This window comes from Lissotriton vulgaris, chromosome 7, assembly GCF_964263255.1.
Source record: "Lissotriton vulgaris chromosome 7, aLisVul1.2, whole genome shotgun sequence".
Taxonomy (NCBI): Eukaryota; Metazoa; Chordata; class Amphibia; order Caudata; family Salamandridae; genus Lissotriton; species Lissotriton vulgaris.
In genome coordinates this window covers 82,550,135-82,574,212 of record NC_141695.1, presented here as the reverse complement: position 1 = coordinate 82,574,212, position 24,078 = coordinate 82,550,135, and positions in this window count along the sequence as shown.

Sequence of the window (24,078 nt, the reverse complement as noted above, 5' to 3'; positions counted from 1 at the left end):
TTTGCTTTGTTCTCCCTAAGTTGGCAGCATATGCCCAGACGTGGGTCCCTTGCTCACTTTGCCACTGGATTGACGCTAGACTGGTTGATGAGGGCTGTTAGCCCAAAATCGTTCCCACTATGCTTGTTTCCAGTCTAGTGAAGACATGGCTGGGCAGTTCGGGCTGGACTGTTCCCATGAGGCACAGGGTCAATACTGATTTGCATATAGCTGTGTCTGAACAGGGGTGGCAAAGTGAGCTAAAGAACGATGATGGATTCAACCTAGATCTGTAACAGGGGGAGAGAGAAAGTTTCAGCTCTCCGTCCATCATCTCCTTTTGTTTGCTTTGGTCGACCTAAGTTGGCAGGGTTTGCCCAGACATGGGTCCCCTACTCACTTTGCCACTGGATTCAAGCTAGCATGGCTGATGAGGGCTGTTAGCCTGAAACCGGTCCCAGGATGCTTGTTTCCGGTCCAGATAGACATGGCTTTGCTGTTCGGGCTGGACTGTTCCCATGAGGCACAGTGTCAAGACTGATTTGCATATAGCTGTGTCTGACCTGGGATGGCAAAGTGATCTAAAGAACGATGATGGATTCAACCCAGATATATGACATGGGGTGAGTGTCTGAAAAGTTTCAGTGCTCGGTCCATCATCTCCTTGTGTTTGCTTTGTTCACCCTAAGTTGGCAGGGTATGCCCAGACGTGGGTCCCTTGCTCACTTTCCCAGTGGATTCAATCTAGCTTGGTTGATGCGGGCTTTTAGCCCAAAACCTGTCCCAGGATGCTTGTTTCCGGTCCAGGGAAGACAAGGCTTGGCAGTTCGGGCTGGACTGTTCCCATGAGGCACAAGGTCAAGACTGATTTGCATATAGCTGTGTCTGAATTGAGGTGGCAAAGAGAGCTAAAGAACGATCATGAATTCAACCCAGATCTGTGACTCGGGGTGAGTGTTAGAAAAGTTTGAGGGCTCCGTCCATCATCTCCTTGTGTTTGTTTCAACAACAAATAAACCATTCTAATGACAGTAAGATAACAGTGTTTTGTGTACACTTTTCGGCCTAAGTGGGATGGGTATGCCCAGACGTGGGTCCCTTGCTCACTGTGCCACTGGATTCAAGCTATCTGGCTGAAGAAGGGTGACATACCCTGAAACCGGTCAAGGATTCTTGTTTCTAGTCCAGGGAGGACCTGCCCTGGCAGTTCGGTCTGGACTGTTCCTATAGGGTACAGGGTCAAGACTTATTTGCATATGCTGGGTCCAAACTGGGGTGGCGTAGTGGGCAAAAGAACAATGGATTTAACCCAGATCTTTTGACTGGGGGAGCATGTTTGCATTGTCAGCATTCCATCCATCATTTGTTTGCTGTAACAGAAAGATAACATTGGCACATCATGAGATGAAATTGTGATCTGAGCAGTACAAGTAAAATAACATGGCCCAACACCTTAATTTGTTGTCCTGCCAATGTGAAGATATCACAAATTAAAGACAATTACATTCACATTCCCCCAGATTGTGAAAAGTCAGACCACTTGGCTTTGTTAGCGTAATTTTAAAATTTTGCTTTGGGATTTGGCATTACTCATTTTAAGCAAAATTGCCGAAATGATATGCTGCTCAATTCAAACATTTACTGCACGCTCTTAGGAACAACACAAACATCCAGAATGTGAGGAACTGTTCCTTTTTTGCACTACTTTTTTTAACTGCAAAATGCATCCTCATGGCAAAAATTGACACAAGGACAAATTTCATACTCAAATGTAGTGCTGAATTACAAGTATTTTTTTGCATGAGTACTTGCAGTTTTTCATAGTGTTACACAAAAATAAAAGTATGCTAATTTTGCACACCAGATGCGATTTAAATGTTCCTGCCTCAATTGTCATCATACTCACTTCACCACCGTTTTACGATACCATCTTCTTGAATATGACTCTCAGCATTTATTTTCACCACGCTTCTGATCCCTTGCAAGTTCAAGTTCAAGTTCAGGAATTTATATAGCGCACTACTCACCCAGAGGGTCTCAAGGCGCTTGAGGGAGGGTGTGTGCATTACTTATCGAATAGCCAGGTTTTTAGCTGCTTTCTGAAGGAGAGGTGGTTCTGTGTAAGGCGGAGGTGAGTGGGGAGTGAATTCCAGGTTTCGGCCGCTAAGTAGGAGAAGGATCTTCCTCCCATGGTGGATCTATGGATGCGCGGAATTGCGGCGAGGGCTTGATTGGATGATCATAGTTGGCGGGTGGGTGTGTAGAAGGCAGTCGTGTGTTGAGGCATTCGGGTCCTAGGTGGTGGAGGGCTTTGTGTGCGTGGGTGAGGAGACGGAATGTTATTCTCTTGTTGACGGGGAGCCAGTGGAGGTCTTTCAGGTGACCAGAAATGTGAGCTTGACGGGGGATGTCCAATATGAGTCTGGCTGAGGCGTTTTGGATGCGTTGGAGTTTTTTCTGTAGTTTGGCTGTGGTTCCGGGGTAGAGGGTATTTCCATAATCCAGTCGGCTAGTGACCAGTGTGTGGGTGACTGTCTTTCTTGTTTCGGTGGGGATCCAACGGAAGATTATTTTGAGCATTCGAAGGATGTTGAAGCATGAAGATGAGACGGCGTCGACTTGTCTGGTCATCGAGAGGGAGGAGTCTAGGATGAAGCCCAGGTTATGTGCGTGATCTGTAGGTATGGGTGCTGTACCCAGGGCCGGAGGCCACCATGAGTCGTCTCAGGCAGAGGGGGATGATCCTAAGATGAGGACTTCCGTTTTGTCCAAGTTTAGTTTCCATTCATTCGGCTACTTCTTTCATTCCTTCGTGTAGATTGGTTTTGGCGGTCTTTGGTGAGGGAGAGGATCAGCTGGGTGTCGTCTGCATAGGAGATGATGTTGAGGTTGTGTTGTCGTGCGATGGATGTGAGGGGACTCATGTAAACGTTGAAGAGGGTGGGACTGAGTGATGATCCTTGTGGTACGCCGCAGATGACTTCGGTGGCGTCTGATTTGAATGGGGGAGGCGGACTCTCTGGGTTCTCCCGGCGAGGAACGAGATAATCCAGTCCAGAGCTTTTCCTTGTATTCCGACGTTGCTGAGGCGTTGAATGAGGGTGCTATGACAGACTGTGTCGAAGGCTGCGGAGAGGTCAAGTAAGATGAGAGCGACTGTTTCTCCGTTGTCCAGTAGCGTTCGGATGTCATCTGTAGCTGCGATGAGGGCGGTTCCGGTGCTGTGTTTGGCTCGGAAGCCGGATTGTGAGGGGTCGAGGGAATTGTTGGATTCAAGGAAGGCGGCGAGCTGACTATTGACGGCTTTCTCAATGACTTTGGCAGGGAAAGGGAGGAGTGAGATGGGGCGGTAGTTCTTAAGTTCAGAGGGGTCTGCTGTGGGTTTCTTCAGAAGGGCGCTGAGTTCGGCATGTTTCCAGCTTTCTGGGAAGGTAGCGGAGTTGAAGGAACAGTTGATGACATCGCGGAGATGGGGTGCGATGATGGAGTCTGCTTTGTTGAAAATGTGGTGGGGACATGGGTCGGTTGGCGATCTCGAGTGGATGGAGTTCATCGGGCGGATGGTGTCTTCAGTGGTGATTGGGTTCCAGGCGCAAAGGTTGTGAGGCTGCTGTTTTGGTTCAGAGGTGGGTGGAGTGGACTGTTTTTCGGACTGGTTTTCAAAGCTATTATGTATATCAGCGATTTTGTTGTGGAAGAAAGAAGATAAAGAGTCGCAGAGGTCTTGGGAGGGAGTGATGTCGTTGGTGCCGGCGGTGGGGTTGGTAAATTCTTTGACGATGTTGAATAGTTCCTTGCTGCTGTGGGCGTGTTTTAAACCATTTTGTTACCTTTTTATCCGACCTTTGTCTGACATTTAATATAGGTACCACCTTCGTAATGAAGTGTGGGAAGTAAATTAGGAAGTGCCTCGACATTGTGATTATTAATGCTAAATGAAGTTTTACCCATACTTTCTGTTATGTAAGTATCTTATTTGATGACCATGGCTTATGGACCCAGGCCATAAACATTAGGAAAATGTATTTTAATAAATCTATTTCAGCGCTGATTAAATTCACTGCTAAGTTTGGCAATAAACAATTAGGAAAATGATAACCATAAATAACACTAACTGCCCGATCATGAGTTTGGGCAGTGTTGGAGCACATGGGCTACCCCGCCACGCTCCCACCTGCTGAGACTCGCCGCAGCCTACCCACCAGTTACAACTCAAAAATGGTCTTGCGGGCTGGTGGCATGGCGGCACCCTTGAAAAAAGCACCGCAATGGGAATGCCACACAAGTTTCCTGCACGGCATGGTTTGTAAAATCCATGTCATATAGGAGCTAATGTGCTGCCTCCCTGTTTGCATCCACATGCAGAGGAGGCACAGAGGACCCCGTGGGGCCCCCTTCGTTTCCTCTCTGCCACAGTATTCATGGAGCAGGAACCTCTATGACATTGCTGGCAAGGAGAAAACTCTTAATATGCTTGAAGGGACCACGGCTGTCCCACCAGGCATATTGCTGCCTCTACGCTGCTGCACCAACACCAGGAAATGGCAGTTCCCTGGTAGTGTCAGCAGTCACAGGGCAGTTTGACTGCTTAACTCATAATGGGGCGGTCGTACCACCAGTGTCGCAGTGGCTAGACTGCCACCACCATGCCACCACAAATCTAGCGATCCTCGGACTGTCAGACTCATAATCAGGCCTTAAATATCTATTAGTAGCCCTATACGGGGAAGGAATCTGGGGTTACCATAACACCTCTCAGCTCCAGGTGGCAGAGAACACCCTTTTGAGGAATCTCTTGTCTGCTCCAGAGAGTTGTTACTCTTTTGTTTATCTGAATTAGGGGCCATTTATTTATCTGACTTGATTAAATCCAGACAATCTTACAGAGGTATAAAGTATGGGCTTGTGAATACACTGGTTTTAATCATCTGATTTTAAATGATTTCCATAACTTAACCTGCTCCGATGTACTATCCTGGGTCAAATGTGTTAAAAAGTATGTTAAGGAACTAAACCATGCTGAATATTTTGAAATGCCTGCTGTGTTGCACTGCATTAGTGTAAGATGTGAGTCCAGCCACTCACCTGAAAATCAGGTCTGTTTGCAGGAATGATGCTTGTTCCTCAACCCCCCTTGAACACATCTCAGTGCTGCTGACTAAAACAGAAGCCTTGGCAGATGTACAAAGAGGGAAGGGGAATATGGGACAGACAAGAAGAAAGGGAGACAGCTACGCCTTGTGTGTTCACCAAGAAATTAGGATGCCGTCTGGACTGCCAGGTTCTGTAACGTTAACACGACCAAATACTCATGCGTTCCTAAAATACACAAAAAACATGTAAGCGCAGGATGCCCTAAATCCCTAAAGGTGAATGCAATACTGCACATTAAAATTCTAACACTCAAATTTACCTTTCTTGGTATTCTGACGCTTCAAAACAAGTTGTCTCATAAAAAACAATTAAACAATGCTGTCCCGCATTACCGTTTTGACAACAATTGAACTCACTATAAATTTGGCGTAAGCTTTCTAGTTTTTTATAGTCTGTGATGCAGCTAAGGAATAGTATGACTACACTGTAATGAAGTTTTGTGACCCACTTTTTAGCTGGTAACTGTTTTTAGCATTATGAAATGTATAATATGGTTTTGTATGATACGCTTTTATGGTTTCTTTTAGAACATTGAATAAAGCTGATTACGATGAGTATGGCTGCTGAATTCTGTATGTTTTGTTGTCTTCTAGTGAGTTGCTTTGTGATCCAATTGTAGAGAATGTTCCTTTAGTCCATCTTGCTGGTGAGGAGGGATTGAGTGACAGTTTTTCTAGTTTTACTGGGGAGTCATATAAATCTTCCGGAACATATTTAAGGTGTGGAAGTAGGATGCAGTGAATGTTTGCTGTCAGTGATTATTTGAAAGTTGTTGCTGTGGCTTCTTGGTGTTGGTGTTGATCTGCATTTGACCAGCCACCAGTTGGAGTCTCATGAAGCAGGGTATAAACTTGTTTTTCTTGTTCGGGAGGTTGTTTGAGAGTAGATGAGAAAACCAATATCCTGTGGGCTCTTTTGAGATGTGATTAACAATGTTTAAAGCCATTACCTGGAATAGGAAGACCACAAAAAGACAATGGTTATTATTTGTTAGCTTATTAGATACAAAAGATCTGTTGACAGATAACTAAAGCTATCTGTAGGAGCTACCATGATAAATGGGACCACATCACCCCTTCGCTGAAAGACCTGCACTTGTTTAATCCTCAATGGAGATCCTTTTGCAGTGCTTGAAGACTTTTTGTCAATGAAGCAACACAAAGGAAGCCATGCTAATTGGTATTTATGTTCCTCACATTAGGACTTTTTACAGTTCAAAGAAATAGTTCGGCACACCACAAAATGTTCAATGAGCAATATCAGAGAGGTCAAAAAAGTATATCAGTAAGCCATTTTGTATTCTTTTCTTTCTTTATTTTCAGTCTTCACAAAGGACTTTTTACAGTACCTTGAGTCCAAATCTTGGACAACATAATATCTTAAATAGTTACATTGAGATTCACTTGCTTCTGTTTGTTTCCTGATGTAGACCTGAGGCCTTGTTTAAAAACTCTTTGTATACAGGAACTGAGCAACATGTCCCTCCTCAATCCTTAAAAATAAAGAAAAAGATTTAAAAGGTGAGAGGATTTGAGGGGGACAAGACAAATTGGCCAGTTGCAAGAGTGATGTTGATAGGAGGGGTTTCTAAATTCAGGCCTAATGGCATTAGGTATGCAGGGGGATATATATGGCTCAGTTTACAACTATAGAATTAGATTAGCTGTAGTCCACTATTAGCAATTTCAGTAGCTTTTAGATTAATTGTTCAGGGACATTTGATGAAATATATCTAATAATCATTCATAATCAACCATGGGAGGAACATCCTTCTCGTACCTGGCAGCCAAGACATGGAACTCCCTCCCGACCCACCTCCGCCTGACCCAGGACCACCACGCCTTCAGGAAGCAGCTCAAGACCTGGCTGTTCGAGCAGTAGCGGACCCCCCTCCTCAAGCGCCTTGAGACCCTCCGGGTGAGTAGCGTGCTATACAAATGCTTTGATTGATTGATTGATTGATATTAATAGGCGGCTTAAATGGTCCTGGAAGCAGTTTTTTTTTTGTTCTTATTGGCTGCCAGTTTCTAATTGCCATGGAAATCCCGGCCCCTGTATGTCAGCTCCAGCTGCCACTGTCTGGTCTTCCACAGTCTCCAGGCTTTTCCCTCTCAATGTTTCCTTAGGTGTACTTGTTGCTTTTTTCTATGGTTTATTGTGATCTTGCGTATTATTTTGACAACTCATGAGACCTTGCCATTACAGAAATTCCCACCTTTTTTGAATGTTCAGGTTTATTTGGAAATTTCTTTTGGAACTCTCTGAAATATCAACGGCAAGTACAAACAGAGGCTGGCTCCCCCAACATTTTTATGAGGCAGCATCACCTTTACATGCTACTGATTAACAAAGGAGTCTTTGAATTTGAGAATCCAGGACTGGCCCATCTAAAATTCTAGTTGGGCTGGAGATATTATAAACAGAGGTAGATTTTGCCTGAGCTGGTTCAATTATGAAAATGTGAAATACAGGGTGAATTTTCCACTTTTCAATATAACTAAAAGTTATCATCTCTTGGATCCACCATCTTGACCATGAAAGTGGGCCATGTAACAAGGTGCAAACTTTTCACAAGAGAGTCTGTTAACAACCAAACCATTTATTCTTCAGTATGTACTGTTACTGGCAACGCTCTATCTACAAATTAGTGTTAGCAAGAGGGACTGTAATAATGTACAAACAGAAGGAACATTATATACCAAAAATTGTGGAGCACTACTTGAGATGGAAACCATAGGTACAATAAAATGTAAAACTGACAGGAGCCTATGCAAAGAGTGCTTTTTTCCATACTCCCCAGTGGTATCCAGTGGACCCTTTCATCTTTCTATACTGCCACAAAGTATAGTGAATATTACTTTAAGGACTGATTGAACCTCTTGGCCTGCCTATTGGTCAGATGATGGCAACTGGTGGATTTGAAGTTTACTCTACCTACTTGTTTTAGTAAGCAATTCCAAAAGATGGTCGTAAATAGAAGCCACAGAGCTATAGACCTGTTTTAAAAAGTGCTGAGCCAAGTTTACTTTTGTAGAAAATGTAGGCAATGGGAATTAGTGTACCAGTTTTGTTAACTAGTTCACTTTGGCAAACAAGACTGTCCATCCATGAGAGCTTATAAGTACTGAAATGCAATAACATGGCTTCTTATATGTGGGGCATGGTTGTATCAGGGTCATTGATAGCCGTAAGCTGATCTTTTTTGGTGCTGTTTCCTGAAGTTATAACTTCAAAACAATTTTGTAATCATATCGTGGGTCATTAAAAGTCTGGTAAGACCTAACTAAGGAGTGTGATAGGACCAACTGATGATCTTAGTCTAAATTTCTTTGTCAGGGATAGTTTTTTCTCATGGAATAATTATGCATTCTGGGGCATATGTATCAAAAAAGACTTTTGCGATTCTCAAATTGCGATTTTTAGAGAATAGCAATTAGAGAATCGCAATATGCAATGTAAGTAGGATTCGCTAAAAATTTTGCGAATCCTACATATTCCTTATTTGCAAATCGCAAATTGAGATTCGCAATTAAGGAATACCTTCCCATTCATTCCTATGGGCTAGGAGGCCCATAAGAATGAATGCAAAGACTATTGCGATTACCAATCAGAGAATCACACATTGAGAATGCTATTTGAAGGTTGTGAGGGTGCCAAAAGAACACCCTGTTGCACCCCTGAAAATGTATGTGTGCACATGTGGCATGTGGAGTGGTGTGGCTCACTGGTTAGAGGCAGCAGACCCGGAAGCAGAGGACCGCCTGGGACCAGGGTTCAATTCCCAACGCGGCAGGGTTGTGGACCAGGGTCAGCGGACTCGATAATTCTCACCTCGGTGTCTACTCTAACCAGGGATCACACTCGGCAACTCTGGGCATTAGCTTGCCTCATCTCCACAACGGCCCCCACATACGCCGGGGATGCCTGGTTTCACCCTGGAGATACCCAGTAGGGTCCATCTCACAGGGAAAGCCAGGACGGGTTCCCCAGCGGTCTACAGTGCAGAGATACCCCATGTGGGGTGATTCATGCGATTTACAAGACATCATTACATTACATATATGCGCTAAGGGCATGTATGTGCGCCACATGGCACTTTGAAAAATGCACAAAAGTACATTTTTCAAAGAAATATCAAATTACTACTAACTTGAAGTTGGTGGTAATTTGCGATTCCTTAAGGACAAATCACAATTTTTCTGTGCTTCCTACATTGCATTTAAGGAATCGCAATTTGTGATTCCTTGAATGCAATTGCGCAATGTAGAATCGCAATTTGCGATTCTCTAATTTGCGATGTCCTTTTGTGATGATACATCCCAAGAGGACTTTTCCCGTTCGCAAACGGGCCAAGTCTGAGAATCGTCCCGTATGCGAACAGGAAATATGCCCTTTTGTTCCTGGTAGTGACATTCTTTTGTATTTGTACACCTTTCTGTCCAATTTGTTCAAGTAACAATGTTTTAACTAGTGGCCCCATTGTCTATATCACTAGGGTAGTAGGTCGATCTTCCAGAAACTGTTGTTCTTCATTTCCTTGAAAGAATAATGCACTAGACGTTCCTTTCCATAAGCAAAGTATTTAATTGGTATTATTCCCATGGAAAAGATGGGACCACCAGGCATGTCTTCAATTAGCACATTGTATACTGTTTGAGAGACTTAAGTTTGTATGGTCTGGTGAGGCTAGCGCTGTATCCAGTGACCAACTTAGTAATATCACCAGTTTGCCCCCTTGATTGCCAGCAGTTCTTGATCATCAAAAATTGTAGTTTCTTTGAGAAGCAAAGTGTGTTAGGCAGTACATTACAATAGCAATACCAATCTGCCCACTGCACATCATTCTCACTGTTTTCAACAAGGGCACACAGACAAGGTGGAGACCAGCCCAAGACAATGTTATCAGCTACTGTACAAAAACAAAATGCTAGCCATGGACAACAATCTGTGTTGCTATTGGAACAGTGTATTTAAGTCTTCGCACTATATGTGTCGCAAATATACATTTATACATTCATATACCATAATGATATTCCATGTGTGACTTATTTATTTGACCATGCATGATGAATGTAACCGTATTAAGCATATGTAACCATTGTAATCATTAGGAATTAATACATGAGCACATTGGACTGTTTTGTAGACCAAGGCAATCATATTCTTCGCACCAGTGATACCGGCTCCCCTGCAGGAGTAAACTCAGTTGGAAGGGGAGAAGTGATAGCAGAGACAGTCACTAGTAAGACATATAATTTCTTCCAAATTACTATTATACTCACTAGCTAGGAGTACCAGAGATTTACCTGGTTCAGCAGTGATTGACTTATTATAATGGCCTCCTATATTTATAACTCACAAAAGCTCACATAATAAGCATTGATGGCTTGGGGGAAAAGTGAAAGAATGGTAGGTTAAAAGAAAGGAAAATGGTGTATGAGTGAAATGGTGGGTGGGTGAATGGGTGGATAAAGGGATGGATGGGTTAAGAAATGGTTGGAAGAAAGGGTGGATATTGAATGGATGAGTAATAGTTTGGAAATGTCGGTGAAAGACTGGATGAGAGAAAGTAAAGCTTAATCATGGTGTCTATGGATAAATTAGAATGAAAAGATGAATGAATATTTGAATTGTTTGCATGAATGAACAAGGTAGCTCTTCTCATTGAGGAGCATGCTGCTCACCTACTTTGCTTACTTTGTTTATGTGGGGTTACCAAAGCTATGGTTCAAAGTGGGGGTACTTTAACTTTTTTTCGACTCTCTTGACTTTCTGTATTTTTTACGTGAGCCAGATGTTTCCAACCCATCATTCATCACGCCCTCCCCACACATTGCATTTCGCCACCTATGCCCGAAGTGCAGTATGATTTAAGTTGGTTGTGCAATGTGGTCTGCTTCAGTTATTGCAGCACTTACAATGTTTTCAATGCAAACCAAACATAACATTGTGGTTCTCTTTGCCCTTTCAGTCACCTCTCAGTACTTTCCTTCTTTTTTTTTTCCTAAGTACTTCAGTCCAAGCCTACCAAATTAGAAAATCCATTGTTGGCATGTGCCACATTTGATTTTATAACCATGTGAAGTAATTCCAGAGATAACAGATTTATTTTATACCTGTTCAGATTTTTTCCTTTCGACTTCTGTTGACCAGTACAGTGACTGAATTAGCCAAAGATGATGAATTGTTGATCAGTGTAGTGGCCCCTCTACATAGAAAAAGCTCTTTCTTACCCACCCAATCCCTCTACCCTACCTTGCAGTGGATGAAGTCAAGATTCCTTTCCTTCCTTACTGTCCAGCAAGCCCAATGAATAAAGTGGAATTGAGTGCATGTTTTGATGTCAAGTTTAGTGTATGGGATAGACTGTGGCAAATGTGCCAAATACAATCTATATAGCCCATTTCTTTCCATGTAGTGCAGTTCATATTTTACCAAACGTCTACTTACAGTAGACATGAAAATATCTGCATTTAATTCCAGAGATATGTGATGTAAATTATTATTTAATTTTCATCTGATCTTTGGAGTCAGGGTAGAAAGACAATTGCATTTAAAGAAAAGCAGGACCATTGGAATTGAAAATAGATAATTGTTGCCCACGCTGCAGACTGTAGCAAAATACCTGATGCGCTGGCTAGCAATGATCATGGCTTCATTATTTTAGCACAACACACAACTTATACTCCATAGATAAATTATGGCTCTGCTTATTAATGAGAAGTCATTTATTTTTCCACTCAAAGTGTCTGTTGCTAGTTACTTGAAAAGCCATTAGAAGAAAATTAAATCCAATCACCCTTTTTTAATTCAGTGTTATTCTGCCTCCATTTTTTTCTGCCATACAGTCAGTGTTTTGATGCCAGGCATGTGAGGATAAAACAAAATTGGCCGTGTGACTCTCCTAACCATAATCACATCAAATTCTGATGGCTCTAGGGGACCAGCAATATGCTGCTACTGTGCCTCCCATCAGTTTATTACAATTGTTTGCAGAGAACATTCTTTACAATTTGTCTTTTTTGTCTCCTGCTGGTCCAGCTACACCACCCAACAGGAGGAGATAGCGGCCCATCTGTGGTGGCAGAGGCAAGAGCTTATCCAGGAAGAATACCAGCGACTGGTGGTCCTGGAAGAGGAGGAGCAGGAAACAAATGCCTCCCAGCTGGTCCCCAGTGCAGCCGGTGCAGCTCTTTCTCAAGCCTCCCGGCCATTCCATCACCAGCATTGCCGCCAGCTGGAATCATCAACTGCTGCCAACCCCTTCAACACTGACAAAAGATAATTGCTGCTCTGCATCCTCCAGCGGCTTGACACCATAGAGACCTGGCTTACCACGATGGAGCAGATCCTGAACCAGCTCTGGACTGACATCTGCACTGCCTTCTTTAGTCCTTCTTTCATTATGTGTTTGGTGGAGGGACTTGTTTGTTGGGGCCAGTGTGAGAGGGTAGGAAGGGAGTTGGGATAGGGTTTGACTTTCTTTGGACATTTTGAATTTTGAGAAATTAGGGCTTCGTCAGTTTTGTTTGGGAAGAGGGGTTGGCATGTTGTATGGGTGGATAGTGTGGGCTTCTTTGTAAAAAATAAAGGGGTAACTATTTTATCTCATCAAAATGTATGCCTGCAGTAGTTTGTTTACTTTTACTTTGCACTGCTGCCTTCAGCTTCTATGCAGCCTATGTATTTGCTTGTAAGAGAGAGTTTAGCACTTAGTTATAGAGTTATACCTCTCTAGGTATGTTGACCATAAAGCATGGACTGTCTGGAGTCGACAAGTTTAGGTTAGGTGTTTACTGTTACGCAACACAAGGCCATAATGATGATGCTGATGACTTATGTTCTTCATTCTATATCTAAAATATGGATCACCTTCCATGTGCGGGTGAGTAAATGGGGATGGGGTAGGCTATTGCTTAGAAGATCCTGAAGTAAGTTGGTTTTGCTTTCACCACTCTTGCACCACCAAGTGTGTGATCCATTTATGGAATAAATTAAGCCACACCTCAATAAATCACACACCTCGGGCAAAGAGGCTTAGGGGTTTTATTTCAAAATATGAAAGGGGATTTAGGGAAAAGGTTTGACACAGAGAAACACTAAACAAGGACAACATTCATCTGGGCAGTGAGCAACACATCATTCATCATCATACTGTTATGGCAGGAAACAAAGGAATGAGTATGACAGAGTACAGTTAAAAGAGGAATGCTAACTTTACTACTACGAAATGCCTTTTGTGAATACCAAAAGTCCTAAAGTTAGGATTTTGTCTCAGATTACTCTTGTGAATCGGGCCCACTGTGATTGGACTTGTAGCTGATTATCCCTGTCTCTCCTTACCACCACGACTACGTTCAGCAATTTTTTTTAAGGTGCTTCTCCCACTTGATTTTGTGATGTTTTTTCATATGGAACACTTGGCCTCCATTACCATAATGTGTACCAGGCTTACCTCAACAAAAATGTGTGTGACAAATGGTACACACTGCAATGTGCTTTCCCTCTTTGCTAACCGTAAAAAAGTACCAAACTGGAGAGGAGTACTTGTTTACTGTGCTGCTGTCAATGTTTAAAGAAGAACTGGAGTTAGTTTGGTGTTGTAGATTGCCTTTCTGCTTCTCCCGAGGTAGGGGTTGGTGCAGGTCTCAGTTAGAGATGTGCAAATATGAGAGCTGGTGGTGCTACCTGTAACACATCCCTTGGAGCAGGTTGAATAGCAATGTCAGACTCCTCTCTGTCACCGTCCACAATGACTGTCTTGTCATCATTATCCTCCTCATCATCCCCTTCCATGAGTCTAAGCCTGACAGGAACTTTTCTTTTCCCTTGCCTCTCCTTTTGTCTACTTGACTCTGCCAGGGTCCACTCCATGTCCCTATCATCATCATCATCAGATGGGGTGCTTGGAGAAGATGGTGGATTGGTACTCTTCCTTTTCGTTGCTAGAGATCTCATAGACAATCATTCTACAAGAGGAGATTCATGCTCGGAAGGAAGCTGAATGTCTTGTCGTTCTCCAGTCTCAGCAAAATGTACTGTTGCTGGCTGCGGCTGCTGCCCACTTTGATCTATATCCTGAAACGATTGTGTACTAATTTACAAAAGGGACACATCCAATTCAACATCTCTACACGTCAGCATCAACATCATTGCAGTAGATGCATCATTGACAGACATGGTCCTGTGTTTTGGGTGGTTCTGTTGATGTAGGATCACCACTCTCAGCTTTCTCCCCAGAGGCTAGTGCGGCAGGCACACAGCATGGTGGTCCTAAAAAGATTTGGGTCGACATGCCACTGGTGGAAAGCTGCTTCTTCTCTGTGAGGCCATCTTAAAGCTCTCAGTTGGAAGCTGAAAAGTTGAAGGGATCAGAGGACTGACGTGTTTTGGTACAGCCCTTTCATTTGGTAATACTGCGGGTAATGCCTCTTCTCTTGTGCACCAAAAAGCAAACAAGCAAGAAAAACATTTAGGGCATCATTATGATGGCAGGTGGACAAAGTCCGCTCGCCGCCGCAACGGTAAAAGGGACCGCCCGCCATAGGTGCAGCAGTTCCTATATGCCAATCAGGATGCGACCGCCACCATGGCGGTCGCATCCCGCATTTTTCACATTGCGGCGGGCGGTGCTATATGCAGCACCCCCCGCAATGTGAAAACTACATGTTGTATATTTCCATGCACAACGTGACTGGCACCACCTGCAGTGCCTGCCACCTTGTGAATGCAAATGTTGGGGGTACCATGAGTACCCCCCAAGGGGACCCCCCAACACTCCGGGGGCCCTCAACAGGCCCCCAACACAAAAGACCGCAGGCCTATCTCCGCCTGCATCATAATATGGATGGCGGTGACTTGCAGACACTGCCACCATATTATGCACCTTTTCCGCCCGGTCAACGTGTCGACCGGCGGAAAAGCGGCGCACTGTCTTTCCGTCCTCCGCAGACTCTCCAGTCATACTAATATGGTGGGGGGTCAATCAGCAATGGTTGGCTGGCGAATCGCCCCCGCCAGGCCCGCAGTGGCTACCACCGGCCCGGCGGGGTGATCCTCCCACCATTCTAATGGGCCTCTTAGTGTGAAATGTGGCATTGTTTGCGGTTTGAATTGGTACAGACAAAGGCAAAATTGTTAACTTAGGCAAACACTTTTAAGTCAAACCACACCACCATACCATAACTCCCCATCAGAATAACACACAATATACAGAACAATAGAGCTCTCTCCTTTATGTCCATATGTTTTAAGGGAGACACCTGTGGCATTCACTGACCCGAATGGGTAAATGGAATAGTAATCTTTTAAAAAGTGGAGGTAAGTGGCGGGCAATTTGGTCCGGGGGTAATGGAATAGTAATCCTCATCATTACGCAAATGAATGATGCTAATGTCCACTCTAAAGTGCACCAGGCCAGGGTTTCCAGGAGGAAACTGAATGATATACCTAAATAACTGAATGGTGTTGATTGGTTGTGCACTTATGGTGGATGGATTGATGGATGGATGCATGCATTGATGGATGGATGGAAGGATGATAGATCGACTGAGGCAAATTGGGGCAAAGAATGTATAATAAAAAAATTGAAAAAAAATTAAATATTAAATAATTTGAAAACTTTAAAATAAAAAAATTTAATAAAATTTACAAAATTTAAATTTAAAACACTAAAATACATTTTACAAGAAATAAATCATTTAAATAAACAACAATAAAAATTAAAAATGTATATTATTATTTTTTAAATAACTAAAGTAAAATAAAAAAAGGAACATGTGACATAGTCCTCAAGCATATTATTAAATTAACATTGCATCCTTCCATGCAAGCCTATGGCAAAGGCACACTGGCTAGCTACACAGAATATCCACCAGCCACATGATCACAACAACAACAAACAGCAAGGAGGCATTGCCTCAACAAAGAACAGATGCCGGCCTATGGCAAAAGCACACTGTCTGGCTGCAAAAAATTGCCGCCAGCCACATGGTCACAACAAAAATAACCAGCAAGAAGACATGGTTGCAACAAAGAACACATGCAAGCCTATGGCAAAAGCACACTGACTAGCTATACAAAATGGCTGACAGCCGCATGGCCACAATAAAAAATGGCAAAAGCACACCGGATGCCTATACAAAATGACCACCAGTCACATGGTAAAACAAGAATCAGGAGGTATGGAAAACAAAGAATTCATGCCTGCCTATGGGCACTGACTATATAAACTGGCCCCTGGCCACATGACATGGGGAACAAAGACAAATTGTGGCCTATGGCAAGCACACTTACACACTGGCCAGGAAATGGAGGCATGGTAACACAGGAGAAAAAATCATTAATTCAGCAATGTCAAAAAGGTAAATTAAGTGGGATAAAAATCACATCCTCCAAAAGCATCAAATATATTATGACACCTATGCACTGTTTGTAGAAAAAAATGGGAAATACCCTGGGAAAACACATTTGGTAATTTAACCCAATTGATGTTTTAATTAAACAGACACCACAGAAACTGTTGGTTCATGTACCAGTGACCAGTACTGAGCCTACTGGCTAAAAGGCCATTAGCGGACTAGGCCAAATACTGAATTAAATGAATATTGCAAATGTATTAAAAACATAGGAAACATTTGATAAACTGTGCAACAATTTGCTTTTAAAGAAGAAGAAAAATACCTTGGCCCCTACTGAAACAGCAGGCCAACCACCAGAATCAATTAAAAAAATTGAATAATAGTAAAAATAAATCCTGGTGTGATGCATGCCCTTAATAAAACAAATAATACCCTTATACAACATTTTTTTAATTTACTTGCAAAATCTCAAATGCAAAGTCCTCAAATCCAATGGTATATATGCAGCAGACAAGGAAAGTGATCCCTCCAGCTCCAAATCCAAATGAAAAGTGACCAGGAGATGGACAAAGCACTGGGAGGATGCAGCTGGACAGGAACAGAAAGGTGGAGACTCTGGGTCACTTCCTTTCTGTTAAGTTAAAAAAAGGACCCCTCGCACAATAATTCAACGCAAACGGTCCATTTGAGAAGTTTTTTAACTCCAAATTGTCATTTTGAGTTGATTTGGCTGCTTCTTAAGCAGAGAATCTTCCCTAGGTTTCACCATGGTCGATCGCACACACTTGTACTCACGTGCCTCACAAAAGAAGTACCAGAAGTCGCTGGTGGGGCCTAAAGCTGCACTAGTGGCAGCAAAATCTTGCAGGAGCTCAGTGGCATATAGAACATCTCCTGGTGCTCATGAGTACCCGGCAAGTCCCTTGTCGCTCCCCTGCATGCGTGAAATTACATTTTGAGTGCTCCAATGAAAAACAAATCTACTCCGTTGTGAAGTGTATCGTTTGTTGGTAACTCCACATTATCCGCGAAACGCTGAGTTGCTAAATTTTGCAAACTCCACAAGCAGAGAGGAGTTTTATGCCCAGGGCTACTTACAACTTACATATACACGTATGCACCTCAGAACACTCTCTTGATACCTCGCTCACCACACTACATGAACTATAACTTGCCCTTCTCTATGCACTACCTATGCCCTTGGCTATTACATCAGTTATATCATGTGAAAGCGTTGCATTTATTAAAACACAGTGCATGGTACAATGGCAGGCTATAGGTAATGTAGTGTGGTATCCTATAGATCCTTTGAGGGTTTTAAACCCAGAGTACAGAGTTTACTCTCACAATACTTGTAGCCTGGCATATTTGTGCACCTAGAGACCCTCTTATGTTCTTCCGCCATATATCTGAGATAAGAAAAAGGAGCAGAATATCTTGCAAAAACACACTCTGAGCATAACCCTTTAGTGTTGATTCTAAACTGGCTGATACCGAAACCCTGTATTCCAACTAGGAAACTAAAGACCATTACATTGGCTTATCCAGTCTTGAGAACTACACTGTGATCAGTTATGACTTTAGGGATAACACAGGGATGGACTCTTTCTTACTCATAGAATGGGAGGTGTTTAATCTTGTAGTGCACGGCCACTATATCTAAGCAATTTTGGGGACTTAACCCCAACTTCATGCCAAGATCAAATGCCAGGAGCACATAATAAAGATATTAGAACTACTAACTGACAGAGTGCAGGTACCCTAAGCCAAACTATGGGGAGAATGGGAGAAACTTCTCAAAATAGAGGACCAACTTCAGGCATACATTTATCAGGCATACCTAACAAGACCACATGTAGAACAGAACAAGAACAGTAGAATTCTGGGTTTACAAATCATGCAGATTCTCAATAAAGAGGCTGAGCTTGTTTTTAACCAGGCAGAGATTAATGTGGCCATCACAGCCTATTACTCCAAGCTTTGTAGGTGCTAAGAGCTGACCCCCATCTGGCCCATGCATGAATATATTCTGGCAGAGCACACAAAGAGGCTGCGACCAATGTTCACTGCGGCCCTGGGCAGTGATATCACAATTGAATAGGTGAGGGAGATGATTGCAGCTCTAGTCATGGTAAGACACCAGGCTCAGATGGCCAGTAATTAGAATTTAATGCAACATATATTGATACACTAGCCCCTGTTCTAACCTCACTATATAAGGTTGCTCTGGCCAAGGGAGAGCTCCTACCAACAATGAGAGAGGCTCTATTGGTGCCCCTCCTTAAAAAAGGATACGCACAGTGGAGAAGTGTGGCTCACCGGTTAGAGCAGGCAGACCCTGAAGCAGAGGTCAGACCCGGGACCAGGGTTCAATTCCCGACGCGGCAGGGTCTTGAACTCAAATGTCCATGGACTTGATAATTCTCGCTTCGGTGCCTGACCTAATCATGGGTTCACACTCTGCAACTCTGGGCATTAAGCTTGCTTAATCTCCACAATGGCCCCCCGCGGCGGGATGCCTGGCTTTCACCTTGGGGATGCCCTGTAGGGGCTATCTCACAGGGAAAAACCAGGACGGGTTCCCAAGGCAAGCGCGGAGATACCCCTTCGGGGGTCGATTCTGGGGCTATATAAGAAACATAATAATAATAATAATAATAATAATAACAGTGACCAGGTTACCTCCTATAGGCCTATTTTATATGAAACATAGCCTTTACAATCCTTAGTAACATTCTGGTTACCTGGCTACTCCCCCATCAGGGTAAGTTTATTCACACTGACCAAACAGGTTTGATACTAAAACATAGCACCATCCCTAATATTCCCCAACTACTCCAAGTCATTCACACTCCAGTAGGAGATTATCTTAAGCACTAGTGATCACTATAGATATGGAGAAAGCTTTTGATTCATTAAGCTTAGACTTTTTCAATGCTACAATGGCCAATATGGGACTGGGTAGTGGCTCCTTGAAATGGATATGACTTCTGTCCATGCACACACCTATGTATTTCTTCCTCACAAATTTGTCTTGCCTAGACATTATTTACACGACAAACTTTTTTCCTAAAACCCTGGCTAACATCTTTCTGGATTGTATACACATTTCCTACTCAGAATGCCTATTGCAAATGTATGGCTTTGTTGATCTGACATCTACAGAACTTATCCTCCTTGCAGTCATGGCTTTTGATCACTACATGGCCATTTGCATTCCACTACGTTACTCAACCGTCATGAACAGGAATGTGTGCATGTTTCTGGCTGCAGGAACTTGTGTATTTGGACTGCTAAATCCAATACCTCACACCATACTCATGTCTAGGGTCAACTACTGTGGTTCCCAAGCAATCAACCACTTCTTCTGTGATTTGACAGCTTTATTGAAACTTTTTGTGTAAAAATACTCAAAATGTTGTGATTCTTACCTATGTCCTTGGTGCTATATTAGGAATGGTTCCTTTTATTTTCATAGCTGCATCTTACCTCAACATCATCTGTTCAATTTCGAAAAGAAAGTCCACACAGGGAAGGCAAAATACTTTCTTCACGTGGGCCTCTCCCCTCACTGTGGTTATTTTATACTATGGATCTCTCTGTTTTACATGCATGCGACCAACATCAAAATATTCAAATTACGATGAAAAAGTCATGTCATTTATGTATGTTGCTATTGCGCCACTATGCAACCCTTTCATATACAGTCTGAAAAAAAACGAGTTTAAAAAGCCCTGAGGAAATGTAAGGCATGAGATGTGGCACCTGAAAGTCTCTGTTTAATTTATCATGGTCAGAACATTTGAAGACTGTTAATGAGACTCACTCATGAAAATGTTGCATTGTTCAATAATAATATCCGTAATTTGGGCACTAACATGTGTAAGATTTTGGCTTTGTATTCAGAATGAGATGTTTGCTTGTTAAGTTTTTTGTTACCCAGTAACAGGTACAGAGTGAAGAATGTGTATTATATGTCATATTGGTGTTGCACGGCTACAAACACAATTAACTTTACTTTCTGTTAACCAATGTACATGTAAGAAAAATGCTGGAAAAATGTTTTTCTTTATTTAAAAGGTTGAACTTATTTGATTTCCTGCTCATGACTTGAGGAACTTTCGTCCAGATGTAATCAGCAATTTTGCAATTGCAAAATTGCAGGGTTTGAAAATGCGAATTTCCTATTTCCAGTGTACAAACCCATTTAATGATTCAGAAAAGTTATTCCGACTCGTAAAATGGGTTTTGCAATCCATACTGAAAAAAGTTTGGTATGTATGTGAAAGAGGTGCTCCTCCTACATTGATATTTGTCAATAGTTTGCAACTGCAAATCCAAGGTACAATACATTGACCAGATGCCACCTTCTTACAGAAGATATCCATGGAACTCCTTCCTCTTACAGAATCACTTTGGCAGCCTCAGGAGAAGTAGGCAGTCTTTCAGGGGTCTACTGCCTGCTCTTCCCCATGTTTTCTCAAAGAGGAAATCCTATTTTGTTAAAGAAGCACCAGTTCCTTGAAATAACTAAGTCTGTTTCAAATTAATATTTTCCAGTAGCAGGTCTGTGTCCCTGTGTATGTGACTGTTAGATATTTTGGTTCCTGGTTGACTGGGGTGGAAGCCTTGGTCAACCTGTAATCACAATCAAAGTCAGGGTAAGTCACAATCACACACTAAATGAACCTGTTCTTGCCATTTGGTAGGTTGGTACAGAGCAGTCAGGCTTAACTTAAGATGCAATGTGTAAAGTATCTGTGCAACACTTCGAACAGTTAAACAGTGAAAACATCACATACAAATATTCCACACTAAGTTACTTTAAGAAATAAAACAAGGCCAAAACAACATATATCCAATAAGTAGAACTTGAGTTATGATTTTTTTAAAGAATAAACTGTGAAATAGCACTTAGAAGCAATAGGGGGCGGATTTAGAAGGAGCCAGCATTACTGCTGCATCACTTTTTTTATTTAGCAGTGGCGCAAAGTCCAGACCCGTATTTACGAGGCCACGTAAAGCCGCTTTATGTAGTTTTTCATGGCTCATACATATGGAGTAAGGCAAAGCAGCGTAAGTCCTTGATTGGCCTTACTCTGCGTCAAAGAGGCAAATTTTTTTTTGACAATTTTATTAATAAACTGCATGATTACTTAAAATCTTTACAGTATAAGATAAAAATAACAAAAAAAGAAGCTTTATGAACGTCCCGACTCACCCCCTTCACAAGTCCCATCCACACATAAAAGTGAAAGTCACTTTAGGTTAAATATTAACATATTAGTCCTGATTAGCTGTCCAAAGCAGAGTTCTTTTAAAAGGAGTGATGTATAGGTTGTACCAGTGTTTCCAAACTGATAAGGGGAGGCACATGAAAGTTCGGTAGAGTCAATTCATGTACCAAGGGCTGTTGACGAAAGATGGATTCTTCGTGGGTCTTTAAAACAGCCCAGGTTGGATAACTGGGGCGGAGGGCTTCCAGTTACTTTGCAGACAATGCCGTTAAGTGGGAGTCGAGTGCCATTTTTACCTGGTGTATAAATTTTGCAACTCTGGCTATCAAACAGGTCGTGGAGACTGAGAGGCACCAGTCCGAAGCCTCTCTGCAAGTTCTATAGTCCGTATTCCGTAAAATCGGAAGCAGCAAGCGATGGCGATCATTGGCCAGCTTTGTGCAGCAGCACAGCAAGTGTAGCCAGGATTCTCTGCGGTAATTGCATAGACGACAGGCCAGGGTGCCATCCGTACGGGCCCATTTGGGGTTGAAGTCCATGATCCTGAGGGCCAAAAGTCGAAAGTACAAAATTTTCTTTCTTGCGCAAGTGGATACTGGATCTTGCAGGTAAGGTTGGGGTTTACCTGGAATATATGATTTGTCCAGGGCCTGAGTTATTGGATTTTGCCGAAGAGATGCAAGGTCAAGTCCAAAGGAGATGATCCGGACTTGGCGCTTAGCTGCTTGGGCCCAGGCTGAGAAAGGAATTTCGTGCAGGGGCAAACTCCTTCTTTCAATTTTCAATGCTGCAATAGCTTGTCCTACCTTTGAGTACCAGGGGGAGCCCACCTCATCAAAGATTGATTTTAGGGAGTGCTTTAGCGAATGTTCTGGTGCTTTCAATACTCTAATATAGAGTTTTAAAAGGTCCCCCAGTAATACCAGCTCAGGTCGCTTAAGGCCTATTTCTAGCCTTAATCTAGTGTTCCTTGCGTATCTAGGGGCCTGTAGCACCATCTTATAGGCTTTCGCTTGGGCCGCGTTTACCACTTTGTCAAATGCACCAGGGTAGGCTATATGCCCATATGCAATGGCAGGGATCAGTTTTGCCCGGAGCACTGTCAACATTGGTTCTGCTGAGGGACTGTCCAAGCGGTGGCATAAGCGTCTTCGCGACAGAATGGTTTTGTTAATTTTAGGTTTAAGCTCCTTCAGATGTTTGACTGCAGAGGCACTCTCAGAGACCCAGGTGCCCAGATAGTTGTAGGATGGGGCAGTGACGATACGGTGCTCCCCCAGAGACCATGAAGCTTCTTTTTTGAGGGGGTATTTGCCAAAAATGGTCTTGCTCACGTTGATCCGTAGGTCATTTGACTTATTGTATAGGGCCAAACTGCTTAAGGCTCTTTGGAGCCCCATCCTAGTGTGGTCCATGATCACTGTGTCGTCTGCATACTGGAGTGTTCCCAAGACGAGCCTCCCCAGTTTTGGAGGTGCTAAGTTGGCATCTTTCAGAGCTGTCCCCATGTCCGCAGTATACAAGTTGAAAAGCATGGGGGCCAAGACGCACCCCTGCTTGAGGCCCGAGTTGGTTTCAATTCTTTCGGTTGTTATTGTAGGGTTTAGCTTCACCTTGACCCAGGTGCCCTCATAGAGCGCTTTTATAGCTTTTAGCAGAGCCTGTGGTAGCCCCCACGAGTCAAGTTTTGCCCAGAGCTGGCCCCTGTTCACTCGGTCAAAGGCTGTGGAGTAGTCTATGAAACAGCAGAACAGGGGCGGTTTGTTCTTCGTATTGGCCTTCTTCGCGAGGTAGGAAAGGGCTAAGATGTTGTCAAGAGTGGAGCTATGGCTCCCGCCGTCGGAGCACCCACGCTGATCGTTCCCTCCCCCCTCTGACGGGCAGGTCACTGGGGCGGGGACGGGCGTGGACTTCATCTTGGGCTGCTCGGTGGTTGGCGGGCCAGCTCCTCTGTCCCTCCCCCCCCTGCCACGCCCCTACAATATCCGGTGGCCTACTTTATGGCAGTTCAATCCTGGCCGCGCAGCGGATGAGCGCAGCGGGCGCGACGAAGGCACGCCGAAGTTGCGCCTAAGTTAAGCCCGTCTGCGCCCGTCCGCGATGGGCCGGGACCTGGGGCCACAGACCCTGCCCCCCACTGGTATACACATCAGCGCAATTACTTTCTTGCTCTGCTGATGTGCCCCTAGACCACTCCCTCACGCAGCAACTCACTTCCTTGGGTATTTACTCTTCCCATCCTAGCCGGGCCCGGCCCTCTTCGTCGAGGCCTACCCTCTCCCTGTCCTCCCTGGATTCTACGCACCCTACCATTACACCACCTCCTTCTCACATCGCCTCTGCATGCC